Source organism: Apium graveolens, chromosome 11 (genome assembly GCF_009905375.1).
Source record: "Apium graveolens cultivar Ventura chromosome 11, ASM990537v1, whole genome shotgun sequence".
Lineage (NCBI taxonomy): Eukaryota > Viridiplantae > Streptophyta > Magnoliopsida > Apiales > Apiaceae > Apium > Apium graveolens.
Window position 1 is genome coordinate 23,914,561 of NC_133657.1, and position 19,320 is coordinate 23,933,880.

The following is a 19,320-nucleotide window of genomic DNA, read 5'->3' on the forward strand; positions in this document are numbered from 1 at the left end:
TGGTTCAGTTGATAATACCTATGCTAGAGGATAGCAGTATTTTGCATATACCCTTATTATAAGGACCCAAAAGGTGAAAACATTTTCTAAAACCGGGAGTCGAGGATCCCGAGTAGATTTTGTATATATGTATATATATATATAATTATATATATATATGGTTATAGTTTTCAAAACTATTAATCGAATAAGGGTTATTCGATAACTTTATATTATTTATTGAATATTATTTCGAATATTATTCGAAGGCTTATGACTCCTTTAGAGTATTATTGAATATTACTTGGATATTCATTCGAGGATGTATGACTCCTTTATTTTATGAATATTATTTATAGTATTCATTCGAGGTATTATGACTCCGCTTATTACTTAATAATATTCTTTATTGTATTAAATAATAAGGTGTCGATAATCAAACTTATTTTTGATTATTCAAATAAAGATATTACTTTCGTATAAGTATATCTTTGATTATTCGCTATTCATTTCAAGTATAAGTTTTCCAACTTCTACCTCAATTATTCTTTATGGGAATATTATTTAAATAATAATATTCAGATATTTCTTTCATATCGGGACTGATTTATTTTAATAAATCAGTATTACTCCAAACATGCTTAAAAATATTTTCGAGTCATCAAAATGAATTTAAAAAGGGTAGAGCGGATCCCAAAACTTGTTTTCAAATTCAAGATCTTCCATTTTAAGGGGACTTGAATACTCGCTCAAAAATCTAGGGGATCCGGCTCTATGGTGTATTTTATATTCGCAACAAGGTTGCAGTTTTGGTAAATGAATTGATTACTTACCCAACGTTCGGGAAGTAAGTCCATCTATTGAGTCGGCATAAGCAACATGGGCTCAGTGGGCGTCCATGATAGTGTAAGTGGCTCAGTGGGAGTCCATCAAATGCATAAGTGGTTGAGTGGCAGTCCAGCATAAGGTCCTATTATGGCCAGGGTGATGACCAGTGGGGAATTCGTCCATCTACTAGTAGAAAAGGTTACTTATTGGTATCTTTCCCTGATCAGCAAGATATCAGGTTTATGCCAAAATTCTTTCCTTTCCAAATTCATTGGATGTTCCAAACTCTGTTCATACTTTACATGACAGAGGTTTTCAGGAAATATATAAAGAAGATGTATATGTGGATATATATATATATATATCAGAACTTAATGAAGTATATCATAACTTCATTTCCTTTAATAATATTTCAAAGATTTAATCTATTCAAATCTTGTCTTGTAGTCTCATCTATGTGATGAACTGTTGAAAGCTCATTATACTTTGAACAGTGGTAGTTCAAGTAGCTTTATAAATGATATAAGTGTAGTGAAGTATTTGGTAACTTCATCCCTTGTTCTTACTTATATCTAGTAAGTAATTATCTTACACATGATAAAAGATTCTAGTAAGTATCCATGTAGATACTTATATTATTGTTATCACTATATATTATCTTGCGAGCTGTAAGGCTCACTCTTGCTTTATTTCTTCATCACACAACAACAGTTAGGAAAGATGGCCAGACTCCAGCAGACCCAGCGCAAGCGCGTGGGAAGCGTCCCACGTCTTCCCGATGATGTTGTGGCTGCTATAGCTGCAGAGGTAGATCTATTGGTAGATCAGGCATTCTATTTTTGAGAATCAAATTATGTATAATTATAACTTGTGACAGATAATGGCAATTAACTGTAAATTTATCAAGTAATCATTTTGGGTTGTAATAACTTTTAAATTGTGGATTCAAAGACTTGTACTTATTTCAATTTCATCTCTGAGACTATAACGGGTTGTGGTGTGTGTTAGTGTGGGGTCACAGCATAAGGTTATTTATTATTAATTAAGTGAAGTGATATTGTGGAAAGAAAGACCGTGACGACCCGGATCCCCGACCCCGGATCTGGGGGTGTTACAGAAATGGTATCAGAGCTAAGCGTTATAAACCTCAGAGATGATGCGACGATATAATAATAAACTCACAAAGATAATAAGAACTCTTGCCAAGTTCATGGTCGGACTACTTAAAGTAGCACTGACAGTTAAAACCCTTACGGGAACCCTTATAAGTATCATGATAGTAACTTAGCTCGTTTAATGTGTAGGCGCCTGAGATAGAGGACCCTGAGATGTTCGAGCGTGAGCATGATGAGGCATTGCTAGATGTTGAGGATCAGGAGGAGCCTGAGATGGAGGAGGATGAGGAGGACCCCTCAGAGGAGTCAGAGATGGAGGTCATTGCTATTTCAGATGAGGAGGACCCCTCAGAGGAGTCAGAGACAGAGGTTATTGCTATTCCAGATGAGGAGGACCCCGATGAGGTCCCAGTAGCTGAGGAGCGTGTTGGACCTATGGTAGTGTATGCTGGTACCCCTTTACCCACACTTCCGGTGGTCAGAGCCCCTACCCCTCCACCACTATCTTGGATTCCCTTTGATGACAGCTCAGAGACCCATACTTCCGAGCCTAGGCAGACCGAGGAGGCACCCTCAGCGGCTCCGGATTCACCACCTCTTGACCCTGCCTACAGGCAGTCTTCGTTAGCTCATGGATATGTTCAGGATGTTCTGAGGACCCGAGTGGCTGTTGCCGAGGCCCGACTGGATGAGGCCAGGAGGGAGTTGGATGCGGAGAGGGCGGGTAGGCGTACCCGAGCTTATGAGACTAGGGCTTCTATACCCCGATCATTGAGGAGGGAGCTTACGGGGATAGAGCTCACATCCTGAGCGAGACTCAGATCTCTCCAGGGGGACAGGCATGGTAGGATCTCCAGGCGGCAGGCCGACTATATTTTCCGTCGTGCGATGGAAAGGGTATGGGAGCTGACCCGCTCCGGTGTGTGATTCAGGATTGACGATGGAATAGTCTAGTTGTCTAGTTAGCCGAGGCCTTAGTAAGAGCCAATTTTCTGGGATAGTTGACTTGTATATAGCATCCCTTTTTCTGACTAGACAGATAGACTCTTGTGTATCAGTTTTGGGACAGATGGCTGTAGCACTGTTGTACTTTTGACCAGATCAAACTATGTATTTCTCGCATTATGTATATATTTGTTTCCTTCGGTTCAGTTCCTTAGTGACGAGATCACTGTTTTTATCATTATTATTACTGCACTTCGTATTAGAACTTTCATAAAATAATAGAATTACGATATACGTTCTCCCCATTATAAGAGCTGTGCAAGGCACAATGTTGTATATGATTGTGACCTAACGTTGAATTTCCCAATAATTTTTTTATTATCAGAATCATGCCGCCAAGAAAGATTGGAACTAGGGCGAACCCTGGATCTGAGGACCAGGGAAGCCATAACCAGGATGATAGGAACCAGGAACATAGTGAAAAGGAAGATGAGGATTATGTGGAACAGGATGACTCCCTGTATGAAGAGGAAGAGGAAACATATGATGTTGAGGGATTTGAGATAGAGGCTGAAGAAGGAGAAACTGAGGTTGAGCAACCAGTACCAAACCCAGGCATGGATCCCATGGGCCAGTTCATGCAACTCCTAAGGCAGAATTTGGAACGTCAACCCAGCCCACCCCCTCAAGGAAATAACAATACTGTGGCAAAACTCTTTCAGGGCTTTTAAGTCCCTTAAGCCCCATGAGTTCCACGGATCAGCCGACCCAGTTGAGGCAAGGGCATGGTTAAAGGAAATGGAGAAATCATTTGAGATTTTGAGTACCGATGAGGCATAAAAGACTGTATTTGCTACCTACCTTCTGAAAGGAGAAGCTAACTACTAGTGGGAGGCCAAGAAAAATATGGAGACAGATGCTATTATAACCTGGGAGAGATTTAGTCAGTTGTTTCTGGGAAAGTATTTCCCGAGGTTTATGGAAAACCAGATGGAGCTCAAGTTCTTGGAGCTAAAGCAGAATAACTTGTCTGTAGCAGAGTACGAAGTGAAATTTACTGAGTTATCAAGGTTTGTGCCGGAATTTGTGAGCACCAAGGAAAAGAAAGCTAGGAGGTTTCAGCAGGGACTGAAACCGTGGATTCAGAATAGGGTGGCAATCCTTGAGCTTACAGACTATGCCACTCTGGTGCAAAAGGCAACGATTGTAGAAGTCGGAAGTGAACAGATGCAGAAGGAAAGAGAGAAGAAAGGAATAAAGAGGAAAAGTATGAGCATGGGTGGAGGTTCCGCAGGAAAGAGCTTCCCAACTAGATTTAATCAAGGAGCAGTGTCCCTACCAGGAAGGAACACTGGGTTTAAGCGGCCAATGAGCGTGAGTGTGAGCCAGAGCGGCCAGAAGTCAAGAATGTCCTATTCCAACCAGTCTCGACCCCCATTGCCAGCCTGTAACATATGTGGAAGGAATCACGCTGGGGAGTGTAAAGGAAAGCCAGTAACCTGCTTTAAGTGCGGCCGGGAAGGTCACTATTCAACTAAGTGCCATTCATCAACCCCTGCCGTCATTCCAACCACCACTTATCATCAGTGTGGACGCCCGGGTCATTGGAAGAGGGAATGCCCAATGAACAAACCAGCAGCTTCGGGAGCAAGCAGGGCTGCTTCTAATAAGCCACCTACTGCAAGGACTTTCAACATGACAGTCCAGGATGCTATAAAAGATTCAGATGTGATAGCAGGTACCCTTTCTCTAAATTCAGTAAGTGCAAATGTTTTATTTGATTCGGGAGCAACTAAATCTTTTATATCAAAGGACCTTGCGCGTAAGTTAAGACTTAAGGCTGAACCCTTGATAGAACCCTTACAAGTAGAAATAGCCAATCATGAAATTATTCCTGTTAACCAGATTCACCCCGCCTGTGAGATAGGCATAGGGGAGCAATCTTTTAGTGTTGATCTGATCCCTTTTAAATTAGGGGAGTTTGATGTAATTTTGGGAATGGACTGGCTATCTAGCAATGATGCTCAGATAGACTGTAAAGGGAAGAAGGTTAAGCTAAATGTCCCAGGGAAGAAAGAAGTTATATTTAGAGGAAAGAGGCAGATGCAGAGATTTTTGACCATGGCCCAGGCCAAAAGGATGCTACGAAAAGAAAGCGAGGCTTACCTAGCCTATGTGATGGACACGCAGAAGGAGGTGCCCAACTTACAAGATATTCCAGTAGTCAACGAATTTGAAGATGTATTCCCACAAGACCTTCCGGGATTACCACCCGATAGAGTGATTGAATTTGCTATTGAGTTGGCCCCAGGGACGGCGCCAGTTTCAAAAGCACCTTACCGGTTAGCCCCGTTAGAAATGAAGGAATTAGCTATCCAATTGCAGGAACTCTTGGATAAGGGTATGATAAGACCCAGTGTGTCTCCGTGGAGAGCACCAGTTTTATTTGTTAAGAAGAAAGATGGGAGCATGAGGCTGTGCATCGACTATCGAGAGTTGAACAAGCTAACCATAAAGAAGTACTTGGACAAGTGTGTGATAGTTTTTATCGACGATATTTTGATCTACTCAAGAACTGAGGCAGAACATGCAGAGCATTTGAGGATAGCTCTAGGAATACTCAGAGAGGAACAGTTATATGCCAAATTCTCGAAGTGTAAATTCTGGCGGAATGAAGTACAGTTTTTAGGACATGTGATCAATAAAGAAGGAGTATTGGTCGACCCCTCCAAGATAGAGGCGGTCTCAAATTGGGAAAGGCCAACAACACCCACAGAGGTAAGGAGTTTCATAGGATTGGCCGGCTACTATCGTAGATTTGTACAGGACTTTGCGAAGATCGCAGCCCCTTTGACACGACTTACTCATAAGACAGAGAAGTTTGAATGGATGGAGAAATGCGAGAACAGTTTTCAAGAATTAAAGAAAAGGTTGATAACGGCTCCGGTGTTGGCATTGCCGGACGAAAAAGGAGATTTTGTGATATATAGTGACGCGTCGCACAAAGGACTAGGGTGTGTGCTTATGCAGCACGGTAAAGTGATTGCGTATGCGTCGAGACAACTGAAGGAATACGAGGTTAGATATCCTACTCATGACCTTGAGCTCGCGGCAATAGTATTTGCCTTAAAAATTTGGAGGCACTACTTGTATGGAGAGAAGTGCGAGATTTTCACAGACCATAAAAGCCTCAAGTACATATTTACGCAGAAAGAGCTCAACATGCGCCAGAGGAGATGGTTAGAACTAATCAAGGACTATGATTGTGAGATTCTCTATCATCCAGGGAAAGCCAATGTGGTGGCTGATGCCCTTAGTAGAAAGGAAAGACTCAGAATGATAACGACTTCGGAAGAATTGATAAGGGATTTTGAGAGAATGGAAATAGAAGTAAAGGTAACCGGAACCGGAACTGAAAAGCTCTTTGAGATCTCAATGCAGCCAGAGTTATTGGAAAAGATCAGATTGTGCCAAGAGAAAATAATGAATGAAGGCAGAGAGTCGATGACTAGAGAGGAGATCCATACTGAGAAAGATGATAAAGGGATAATGAGGCACTCCTACCGGATTTGGGTTCCGAATGTTCAAGAGCTTAAAGATGAGATATTGGATGAAAGCCATAGTTCAAGGTATTCCATTCACCCGGGAAGTACCAAGATGTATAGGGATTTGAAGGAATATTACTGGTGGCCCAACATGAAGAGGGACGTAGCAGAATGCGTAAACAAATGTTTGACTTGCCAAAGGGTAAAGGCAGAGCACTAGAGACCCAGTGGACTCTTACGACCCCTGGAGATTCCCGAATGGAAATGGGAACAAATAGCGATGGATTTTGTTGTAGGCTTGCCAAGGACGAAAGCCAATCACGACGCCATTTGGGTAATTATAGACGGACTGACAAAGTCAGCTCATTTCATTCCTATCAATGAGAGATACACAGTCGATAGACTGGTGGACATTTACCTTAAGGAAATAATGACGCAACATGGAGTCCCAGTGTCCATTGTCTCAGACCGAGACCCCAGGTTCAACTCCAGATTTTGGAGGAGCTTTCAGGAATGTGCGGGGACCAAGTTAAATATGAGTACTGCGTACCACCCCCAGACGGATGGGCAGAGTGAAAGGACCATCCAGACACTAGAGGATATGTTGAGAGTCTGTGCAATAGACTTTAAAGGGAGTTGGGATGATCACTTGCCGTTGATCGAGTTTTCTTATAACAATAGCTTTCATGCTAGCATCGGAATGCCGCCTTATGAGGCCCTGTACGGAAGAAGGTGTCGATCTCCCTTATACTGGGATGAAGTAGGAGAGCGGAAGATGCTCGGACCCGAAGTGGTCCAAAGGACCAAAGACATAGTGGATCTTATCAGAGGACGGCTTGTAGCAGCCCAAGACAGACAGAAGAAATATGCAGACCTAGCCCGAAAGGACAAGGAATATGAAGTCGGGGACTTAGTACTGCTAAAGGTATCCCCTTGGAATGGATTAATGAGGTTCAGAAGGAAAGGAAAACTAAGCCCAAGATACATTGGACCTTTTGAGATATTAAGACGGATTGGAAAGTTAGCTTACGAGCTAGCCTTACCCCCTAACTTGCAACAAGTTCATAATGTGTTCCATGTGTCAATGCTAAGGAAGTATCATCGGGATGCCAGACACATAGTGGAGTACGAGCAGGTGGATATGCAGCCAGATCTAACTTACGTGGAGAAGCCAGTAAGGATTATAGATAAGAAGGAGCAGGTGCTTCAGAACAAAGTGATCAAGCTAGTCAGAGTGCTATGGCAGAATCATAATGTGGAAGAATCAACTTGGGAACTAGAGAGCACAATGCTAGAAAAGTACCCCCATTTGTTTTCTATTTGATTCCGGGACGGAATCCTTTTAAGGAGGGGAGACTGTAATAACCCCCAAAATTTTGAACTTTTTGTAACCCTTGTGAATAGTGTTTTTGCTAAATGAGAAAACTTTTCATGCCACACTATGTAGGGGTTCTGTTATGGATATTCTGAGATTTTATTAGTACTCTATATGGTATATGAGTGTATGTAAAGATCGTCAGAATCCAATTCTGAACACTTTGGTTTTTCCCGGAAATACACTAGATACGGAGAGAATTGAGTATAAGGTAACATGATAAAAAGGATTTAAATTAAAGGATTATAATAGAGGATCATAAAAAGGAATATAATGTATTGAGGAAGGTTAAGGGAACCTAAGTAATAAGATCCCGGGTATGATCCTTCAAACGATAAATGAAAACGAAAGTTAAGCGAACCGTATAACAGATCAGCGGTTATTAGGCAAACAATTAGGAAGTTAATCAAAGGGATTAGAGAGAGTGATGTCACCCAACCAATGAGAAGAGGACAAGGAGGGAAAGATGACATCACAACATGACATAGGCATGACATGGGAAGGAAGGAGATGTGGTGGATTATTAACCACACAAAATCAAGGTTAAATTGGTAATTAACCAAAAACAAAACAAAACCAAATCAACCAAGCCAAATAATTCATTCTTCATCAAAACAAAAAGAAACCAAGGCATTATTTTCTTCTTTAGCTCTCGGCTTTTTACTATTCCAAAGGCAAGAAAATTCAAAATCCAAGATCAAGGCTTCCTAAATTGGTGAGTTAATTCCCTAATCATCCTTATGCATAGTTAGGGCTATATCATGAGTTTAAGCCATCAATTCTTTCTCAATCTTCTTCATTAAATCAATGAAGAAGACAATGAATAGTGTTTTCAAGGTTTTTAACTTGAATTTTTCTTGTTTTCCTTTAAGATCCAAGCATTCCTAAGACTTCTCAAAGCTTCTTAAGGCTTCCTAGCTACTCCCACCACTTCAAGTAAGGTATATCATCTCCAAACCCTAGATTCCTATGTTTAATAAGATGATTTTGATTATTATGGTGATATTGTAGCTTAATGTTTGTGGTTTAGAGTTTGGGTTGAAGTGGTATTGAAATAGAATGGTAAATCTTGTTGTTTTGGTTAAAAGAATGTAGTATAGTTAAATTCAAGCTTAGGCATAAGTATGAATGTTAAAATTGAGTTGATTTGGGGCCGTTGTAATGTAGTTTAGATGGAGGTTGATTGGATTGTGAATTGGAGTTGAAATTGTGGTTGTTTGAATTGGTTTAAATTTGGGAAATCGCGTAAACATAGCCGTCGTAACGTCCGATTTTCTTTAGACTGTTTTTGTGCATAACATTAGGACCCGAGAACCCCCTGCTAGATTATGACCATTGCCATGTCTAGATAGCTCGTGTTACGAGCTTCGTTTTGATATGTAGTTCGTTCGATTCCGATGCACGGTTTAGGAGAAACGACTATTTTAAGTAACGGCGTTTCGCGAACGAAACATTTCCCCTCGCCTTAATTTGAAACCTTGGTTAAGGACCTTAAATGACTAATTGGGGTAAGAAACATTTATGGTAAGTGTGTTAGGCAGTTGGTAAGATACTCGCGAAGGAATCGCCTTATAACTCGTAAAGGTTAAATTATTAAAAATAGTGGAGCCGAGGGTACTCGAGTGACTTAAGAGAATCAATAAGCGCAAAACAAGCGTTAGAGTCTAAGTTAGTTAAAGTATAGATTTACAAGTGACTTTGGTTTAATTCCAACTTACTTTTTGTTTATAGGTTACCAGACTCGTCCCGAGCCTTTTCTCACCCCAAGTCGCTCAGGCAAGTTTTCTACCCGTTATACTGTTGTTGTGATGTATATATGTATATGCATTATCTTGCGGTAGATGCATGTTGGTTAATTAGCAAATATTGCGATATATTGTAGCATGTTATATGGTACATATGCATGCCTGTTTCGTATTCTTGCCATATATCTGTTGGTTCAGTTGATAATACCTATGCTAGAGGATAGCAGTATTTTGCATATACCCTTATTATAAGGACCCAAAAGGTGAAAACATTTTCTAAAACCGGGAGTCGAGGATCCCGAGTAGATTTTGTATATATGTATATATATATAATTATATATATATGGTTATAGTTTTCAAAACTATTAATCGAATAAGGGTTATTCGATAACTTTATATTATTTATTGAATATTATTTCGAATATTATTCGAAGGCTTATGACTCCTTTAGAGTATTATTGAATATTACTTGGATATTCATTCGAGGATGTATGACTCCTTTATTTTATGAATATTATTTATAGTATTCATTCGAAGTATTATGACTCCGCTTATTACTTAATAATATTCTTTATTGTATTAAAGAATAAGGTGTCGATAATCAAACTTATTTTTTATTATTCAAATAAAGATATTACTTTCGTATAAGTATATCTTTGATTATTTGCTATTCATTTCAAGTATAAGTTTTCCAACTTCTACCTCAATTATTCTTTATGAGAATATTATTTAAATAATAATATTCAGATATTTCTTTCATATCGGGACTGATTTATTTTAATAAATCAGTATTACTCCAAACATTCTTAAAAATGTTTTCGAGTCATCAAAATGAATTTAAAAAGAGTAGAGCGGATCCCAAAACTTGTTTTCAAATTCAAGATCTTCCATTTTAAGGGGACTTGAATACTCGCTCAAAAATCTAGGGGATCCGGCTCTATGGTGTATTTTATATTCGCAACAAGGTTGCAGTTTTGGTAAATGAATTGATTACTTACCCAACGTTCGGGAAGTAAGTCCATCTATTGAGTCGGCATAAGCAACATGGGCTCAGTGGGCGTCCATGATAGTGTAAGTGGCTCAGTGGGAGTCTATCAAATGCATAAGTGGCTGAGTGGTAGTCCAGCATAAGGTCCTATTGTGGCCAGAGTGATGACCAGTGGGGAATTCGTCCATCTACTAGTAGAAAAGGTTACTTATTGGTATCTTTGCCTGATCAGCAAGATATCAGGTTTATGCCAAAATTCTTTCCTTTCCAAATTCATTGGATGTTCCAAACTCTGTTCATACTTTACATGACAGAGGTTTTCAGGAAATGTATAAAGAAGATGTATATGTGGATATATATATATATATCAGAACTTAATGAAGTATATCATAACTTAATTTCCTTTAATAACATTTCAAAGATTTAATCTATTCAAATCTTGTCTTGTAGTCTCATCTATGTGATGAACTGTTGAAAGCTCATTATACTTTGAACAGTGGTAGTTCAAGTAGCTTTATAAATGATATAAGTGTAGTGAAGTATTTGGTAACTTCATCCCTTGTTCTTACTTATATCTAGTAAGTAATTATCTTACACATGATAAAAGATTCTAGTAAGTATCCATGTAGATACTTATATTATTGTTATCACTATATATTATCTTGCGAGCTGTAAGGCTCACTCTTGCTTTATTTCTTCATCACACAACAACAGTTAGGAAAGATGGCCAGACTCCAGCAGACCCAGCGCAAGCGCGTGGGAAGCGTCCCGCGTCTTCCCGATGATGTTGTGGCTGCTATAGCTGCAGAGGTAGATCTATTGGTAGATAAGGCATTCTATTTTTGAGAATCAAATTATGTATAATTATAACTTGTGACAGATAATGGCAATTAACTGTAAATTTATCAAGTAATCATTTTGGGTTGTAATAACTTTTAAATTGTGGATTCAAAGACTTGTACTTATTTCAATTTCATCTCTGAGACTATAACGGGTTGTGGTGTGTGTTAGTGTGGGGTCACAGCATAAGGTTATTTATTATTAATTAAGTGAAGTGATATTGTGGAAAGAAAGATCGTGACGACCCGGATCCCCGACCCCGGATCTGGGGGTGTTACAGACTCCATGATGTCAAACAAGGTTATAGCCAACAAGACTGCCAAGGAGATCTGGGATGCTCTTGAGACTCAATGTCAAGGAACCATGGTCATCAAGAAGAACATAAGGGCTGTTCCAATTCAAGAATATGAACATTTTGAGGCCAAGTCTGATGAAAGTATCATTGACATCTATGATAGGTTTCTCACTCTGTTAAACAACCTATCTTTGGTGAGAAAGGTGTATGATCTGGAAGATTCAAACACCAAGTTTACGAGAGCTTTGAATGAGGAATGGGAGACTCAGACTTCAATCATACGACATCAGTATAATTTAGAGATAGTCACTCTGGATGAAATCTATAGCATGCTGAGAACTCATGATTTGGAAGTTCAGCAAAGGAAAGAGAGAAAAAGGAATAAGGGAAAATCAGTTGCTTTGAAAGTAAATGCTAAAGCTTCAAAAGATAGGTCTGTTGAAGCTGCAAGTGAAAAGAACAATCTGCCAGAATCAGATACTGATGATTCATCATCAAATCTTGATGATGATACTGATTCTGAAACTGATGAGAATGTGACAGATTCTGATGTCATGTAAACGACTGCATTACTAGTTAAGGGCTTCAAGAGGATGCAATTCAGGAAGTCTCAGAAGAAAGGAAACTTCAGGAAGAAGTTCACTGGAGGAGAAAGGAAGTCATCTGGAAGAAGAGAAGGAAATGACTCTAAAGCTGGAAAAGTCGACAAGTCAAAAATCAAGTGCTACAACTGTGATGAACTTGGTCACTTTACTACAGAGTGAAAAAGACAAAGCATGACAAAGGGTAGAACAAAGCCTTGATAACATCAATCAAGGATTAGATGGATTCTACTGATTCTGAAAATGAAGAAACATGCTATGCACTGATGGCTAGTTTTGATGCTCCTGCTTCCTCTGATTCTAAGGTATCAAATTCCTTACTCTCTCTTGATACTTAAGATATATATGAATTGAAATCTATTCTTAAGTCTCTCCATGGATATTTTAAAAATAAGATTCTAGAGAATAATAGAATGTTAACTAAAAATGAAGTTTTAAAATCTAGGAATGATCAGTTGGAGTCTGACTTAGTAAATCAGATTAAAATTCAAAAAGAATGTGAGAAAGCTAAACATACAACAAAGATATTGGAAGCTAAGTACAGTATGTTAGAAAATGAGTTAGAAAATGAAAGGAAAACCCTTCAAGCCTGGACTGTTTCAGGAAAAAAGGTTCATGAGATGATCTCTAAGAAAAACTGGAAGGAATGTCTTGGTTATGTAGATGGAGTTAAGGATGTTGACACTGAAAATAAAACTACCCTCAAGACTCCTGTTAAGTTTATCTCTTCAGAAGCTGATGAACCCAAATCTACCTTTGAGAAGGGTTCAACCTCAGCATCCCAAGAAAAGTTAGTAAGTGATAAAACTCAAAGAAAGAAAAACGAGGAAACCATTAGGACTGTTAAGAAAGAAAAGAACATAGGACTTTTGTCTAAAAGACATCTGAAAAAGAAATTATCTGAGGTTACTGACAAACCTCAAGTAAAAAGTCCTAAAAGAAACAGGAATGGTAAGCAAGGTATTTCTAAGGATTCTAACTATAAGTTTAATCACAATGCTCATAGAAAAACTTGTTTTAACTGTGGTAATACTAATCATCTTGCTATTGATTGCAGGAGGAGTAAGAAAATGAAAACTACTATTCCCGAGTCTGATGTTAGGGGTAGATCGGTATTTTACAAACCATAAAATCCTTGTTTTCATTATTGTAGTAGTTGGCATTCAATTTACACTTGTAGTTCCTATTAGAAGCTGTATCACAACTATTATGAACCTTTTCCTAAATTTAATAAAACTGCTTATGTGCTTAATTCTTCTAGTTCTACTAAACCTACCTCTGATAAACAAATCCTGACAAGGGAAAAACTGTTAAAAGTAAGCCTGAATCACAAAGACTTAAGTTGTCCAAAATGAGGGCCCAACAAGTGTGGGTCCTTAAAAATCCTTCTAATTAATCACTCCTCTGACTGCAGGGTAAAAGGAAAAATACTCTTGTCTTGGATAGTGGATGTTCAGGGCACATGACTAGAAATAAATCCCTGCTGTCAGAATTTGAAAGGAAGGCTGGCCCAGATGTATCTTATGGAAATATTGGACTTTTCGATAAGTCATTCTGGAGTTCTCGAATGACTTCTCTATATTACTTTATATGTGACTTGTCGATATCTTGTCTTAGAACATTTTTCATAAAACAATTTATTCAACTCCAAGATTCTTCACTTTTCTCTGAGGCAAGATCACTTCTTCTAGAGTTTATTTATTAGCTTGAATCCGTTTACAGAAAAATATTCCAGTCTAATCTTCTAACCATTTTACGGACTCAAGTAATACAATAGAAATACAAAGTTGATTATCAAACAACTAAATCTCAGGGTTGTCAAAGTGACTTAGTCTTGTTATTATACAAGCATGTCTTGTACAACAATCTCCCCCAATTTAGGAGAAGATTGCTTATCACAAATTCATGCCTGATAACAAGAATAAGCCCAAGCTAAAATCAAATACATAAAAATTGATAGACTTGACAAATTTCAACATTTATACATTGAGCAATTACATTAGTTCAATAGTACAAAAAACTAGGTGAAATCTTCATAGCCTGGTTCTATCCTAATGAGGTCCTTGAGATTTATAAGCACATTGAGTTCTTCAATAATCTTCATAGCAGGCTTAAAGGTTTGAGTAGGTTGAATCTTGACTTGTAGTTCTTGGACATTTTTTTTTGAATCCCCTATCTACCTTCTCTATTTTATTTTCATCATCCTTTTTGTCATCTTTGCTCTTCTTTTTCTCATACACCTTGCTGCCAGTTGCCTTAGATGATTGACTTGGATTTGAGCCAGAAGATTTTTGATCATCTTTCTTCTGTTCATCATCATCCAAATCATCCTTAGTGTTGATTTGAGTTTTAGGCAACATAGTTTCAACATCTCTCAAGTGTCTCCCCAGTATCTTGATCATTTCCTCATCTTAAACAGTCTTATTCTGCTTTGTCTTCAAATCTATTTCCAGATTCATTATCAGCTTCTTATTTGCCATGACACGTTGCTTTGGGATTTGAAGTATTTATAATGTTTGGTGGATGGAAAGATGTATGACACTCCCTTTCTTGGTTGGATAACTGTAGAGATGAGACTTGAGCTTGAAGAGCTTGGATTTGTAGATTAGTGGATGTTGACATTGGTGGTTGGGAGCTTAATGAGACAAAAGCACCAAATATGGCTTGAAGAGACTCCTTGATTCCCTCCATGAAAAGAGTTGAAGGTTCATACCTAACTTGATGCAGTTGATCCAGTTTGACCCTTGTGTCATTGTTACTTGTGATATGCTTCTAGACAACTTCATACAGATCCAGAAAGGATTGCTTTAGATTTTTGATGCTCTGCTCCATACCGGTGACATCAAACCTTGCCATTTGCTTAGAAAATTTCTTGAATTTATTCTTGATTTCCACCTGAGTTGGAAAAAGGTCATCCAGTTTGTCTTTCACCAATCTGCTAATTCTGTCTTGATGACTATTCAGAGTCTGTTGTAGTGCTTTACTAATGAGGTGAAAAGCCTTGAGTTGTGCCTTGTAGACCTCTGTAATAGCATCATAAACTTCCTGTGGAGTGAGAGTTTTGGCATTACTTCCTAGGATAGTGATATACTCTTCTCTAAACCTAACCAAAACCTCATCCATTTCCAAACTGAAATCTTTGTCTAGCCAACCATCCACATTGCCATCTTGCTCAGCTTTATTAATAATCTTTTGTTGTTGTTCTTTAACATCTATTTTGTAAAAAAGCAAGATAGCCTGATAATCCTGATTGGACATATTAGTTGTGAGAAGTTGTTGGGTAATGTTGGTAAGGCCGGAGAGTTGGTCCACAAGGAGGTCATTCATGGTTATAGGCTGAGTTTGAGCATCCTGCAACCACTATGAGATGAGGTATGAAGGTTGTTGTGTAGAGTTAGAGGTATATGGTATATCTGTTTGGGTTGAGGTGGATGGTTGAGATATGGTAGGTAACCCTGTGATTAGAATCACTGTTGAACTCACAGTAGAAACTATGGTTGTGACAGTGTGTTATACACCAAGAGTGGGAACCTCCATTTGAATTCGAGGGGATTTGACCAGGTTACTGTCATGTACCATGACCTCAAACCCTTGTTCTTCTTGAAAAAAACTGGCACCTGAATGTGCTTGACTTATCTCCCCAATGGTTGGATCATTGATAATTGGACTCCTAGCTTCAATTGCTAAAACAATTTCAACCAGGGTTTTGAAGGGAGTTGCCCCTACCTAAGGAACCTCCAATTGAATTGGAGAGGATTTAGATAGCTCCCCCTCATGAGTACTACCCTCAAACCTTTCAATCTGTGAATATTGATTTACATATGAAAGTGCATCTGTTATAACCACAGGGTCTTCAGGAAGAACTAACAAACCCATATGTTTTTGTTGGTGTTATCAAGGTCTACCCCAGAGTGTAGCCTCTCCCCAACTGAATGTGGTTCCTGGGTGGTGAGCATAATTTCATGAACTATGTCACTTGATGTTGGAAGCACTTGTGAAGTGGATACAAGTGTTTCATTATATGTAGAAGAAATTTAAGAGATTAGATTAGTGATTTGAGAATTGAGTGTTGGAAGCTCTCCCTAAATAGATGAGGGAGCTTCAAAAGATGTGCTCTCAGAGTGTGTGTCATCCTTATTTCTTCTTTTATAAACTTGAATGTGTTCAAGTTGTGGTGCAGACTCTTTACAAGATGTAGTAGGGATAGTGCTTTGTTCAATAGAGACACCCTGTTGAGAGGATGCCTCTCGAGTCCGTTTTAAACCCTCCTTTTTAACTACATCCTTTTGGGAGGATGCAGAGGTGGCTAATTCAGTGGTCAACTCAGATTTATTTTCCTTCTTTGGTTTCTTGACCATGTTAGACTCTATTTGTATTTGGTCCTCACCACTCTAATTTATAACAGTCAAGGGTGCCTGCTTTCCCTTCTTTTTACTCACTTCACCCTTTTGAGATGATGATGTGGTTGAATTCCTAGCTTCTAATGGTAAAAAAGGAATTATCTCATTTTGGGAAGGCCCCTTTGAAAGGAATATGTCCTAAGTCCAATCATGTATTAGGATTTAGGAATAACTTTTATGTAATCTGTTTTGATTTCATTGATATTAATAAAGACTTGTTTTGTTTTTATTACGGGCTTTATGTATTTAAGTGTTTAAATAAGATATACCATAGTTTAGAGTAAAGCTTTTTATGGATTATGATGAGATCATAATAGTGAGACCTAAAAAAATGATAACTCTAAACTTAAATAGTTCCTGGTCATAGGATTACTAACTGGTAATTAATAATCCGCAAAGATCGGTACATACTATGCTTGCTTCATTATGAAGGATGTCTGTTCTCATAGACATTTGTGTGGTGACACTATAGCTAGTATGTAGGTGCTTATTATGGAATAAGTTCACTGAACATGACTCGCCTAGCTGAACAACTGATGGAGTTCACTCACGTGTCAGCAGTTGTTCGCTTAGTGATAGTTGTACAAGTATCCTTAGACTTGAGGTCATCATAGTCATCTTGTGTACACTGAACTATGCTTTGGTTTAGTTCTTAGTCTCCAGGGACAATTATTAGGGCTCTTCTGGGTATAGGAATTTGTACACGAAGATAGTGTATGATCAATAAAGGATCTACCCCTTCCAGTATAGGAAGCGAATGTTCAAGGCTGATCCACTTATGCTAGTTCAGGAATCTCTGGCCAGAGTAAATGAAATTAGAAAGGAGTTTCTAATTTGCATAGAACTACGCATAATAGATGGTAAGCAAGTGATTGAATTAGATAGGCTTGACACGAGATCCATGCCTTGTATTTAATCGGGACATTGTAGGGTAGAAGAAGTTTATTGTACGGTAACTATTCACTGACAGGTTCTTGGTATTCTAAGCAGTGAATTCATATTATCCGGATAGTCGCGATATGTTGAGAAGCATCACTCACGATGTAGAATAAATGTGATTAATTAAATAATCATATTTAATAAATTAGAGAATTTATATAAATAATGATAAAATAGTTTTATTATTATTTATTTCTACTACCGGCTTAATATTGAACCTACAGGGTCACACCATAAAAAGAGAATGATTTTATGGTGGAGGAATTAATTAATAATGGCTAATAATTATTTATTTGTGAAATAAATAATAAATTGGCAAATTTAATAATTGATTAAATGAGATTTAATTGATTATAAATTAATTAAGAAAAGTTCTTAATATTATTAATTAAGGATTTAATTTTTGGAAATTAAACCAAGAGAGAGAATTAATTCTAAAGTGTTTAGAAAAAGGATTAATAATTAAAAGGTGTTTTAATTATTAATGAGAATAATAAATGGGATAATAATAATATTATTTATGAGAAAATTTCAGCTGAAAATTTTGCCTATAAATACACTATTATAGACCCTATTTTATTCTAACCCCAGAAACCCAAAAGTTTCAGAAAACCAAATTCTCTCCACCTCCTCCTCCTCCTAAAAGTCATTTTCTTGGTGGATACCGGTGGAGTGCTTCACACTTGAGGAGCAACTGCTAAGGATCTCTGATCGTAGTCTCCGAATTATTTTTAAAGGTTAGATTCGATCTCTCGAATTTTTATTCACGATTTATATGCTTTTATTTGGATTTTGTGTGTGTAAAAGTGTTTTGCCATGCCCCGCTGCGATTAAAAATCCAACAATGGTATCAGAGCATAGGTTGTATGCATATAGATCTGTGGTAAAAATTTCAGAATTTTATGTGCTTGTATGAATTAATTATGATTTTTACAAGTTATATCATGGATTAATTTTGTCTGATGAGAAATCGTTTCTCAGAATATTTTTGAATGTTGATCTGGGTTCTACAAGTGTTGTAGATCGTCTGGGTATTTTTTTCATAATTTTAGGATGTATAGATTTTTTATTACGAATTTTTGAAGTTGTTTCAATTAAAATTCGTAATTAAATAATTATACATATATATATAAATTGTTAGTCTATTTGTATATACATCTGTGTATTGTCTGTTTGTTGTTGCACGGAAACAAAAAAAAAAGGGGAAGCACAGACAGACATGGCAGAAGAACAGTCTGACAGCACGCAAACCGAGGGAGAAGAAGGCGGCGGCGAATCGCTGTAAAGGGAAGGACCGCGCGTCGACCACGCGCGCGTGGGGCTCACGCGCTGGCGTGCCACGCGCAGCGCGTGGAAGACACGCGCTGGTGACGTCATCAGATGACGTCATGCTGACGTCAGCATAGGGGTCAGGGGCGCGTGAGGCGCGTGGGCGCGTGGGCGCGCGTGAGGGGAAGTCTGACACGCGCCTGACAGCGCGTGTGCGCGTGGCGGCGCGTGGGACATCTTCTCGGGGCGCGTGCGGGCGCGTGGAGGCTCAGAATTGGGCGATTTTGGTGCCGTTGGATTCGTATTTTCGAGACGCTTCTAATGGTATATTATGTGATATTTTATGAAATTGTTTCGAACTGTTTATAGCTAACAGAAGTGTTTTTAAGCTGTTTTTGACTGTTTAAATTGCTTTTAAATGCTTCATGTGATACATAGAGATGTATATTGCTTAG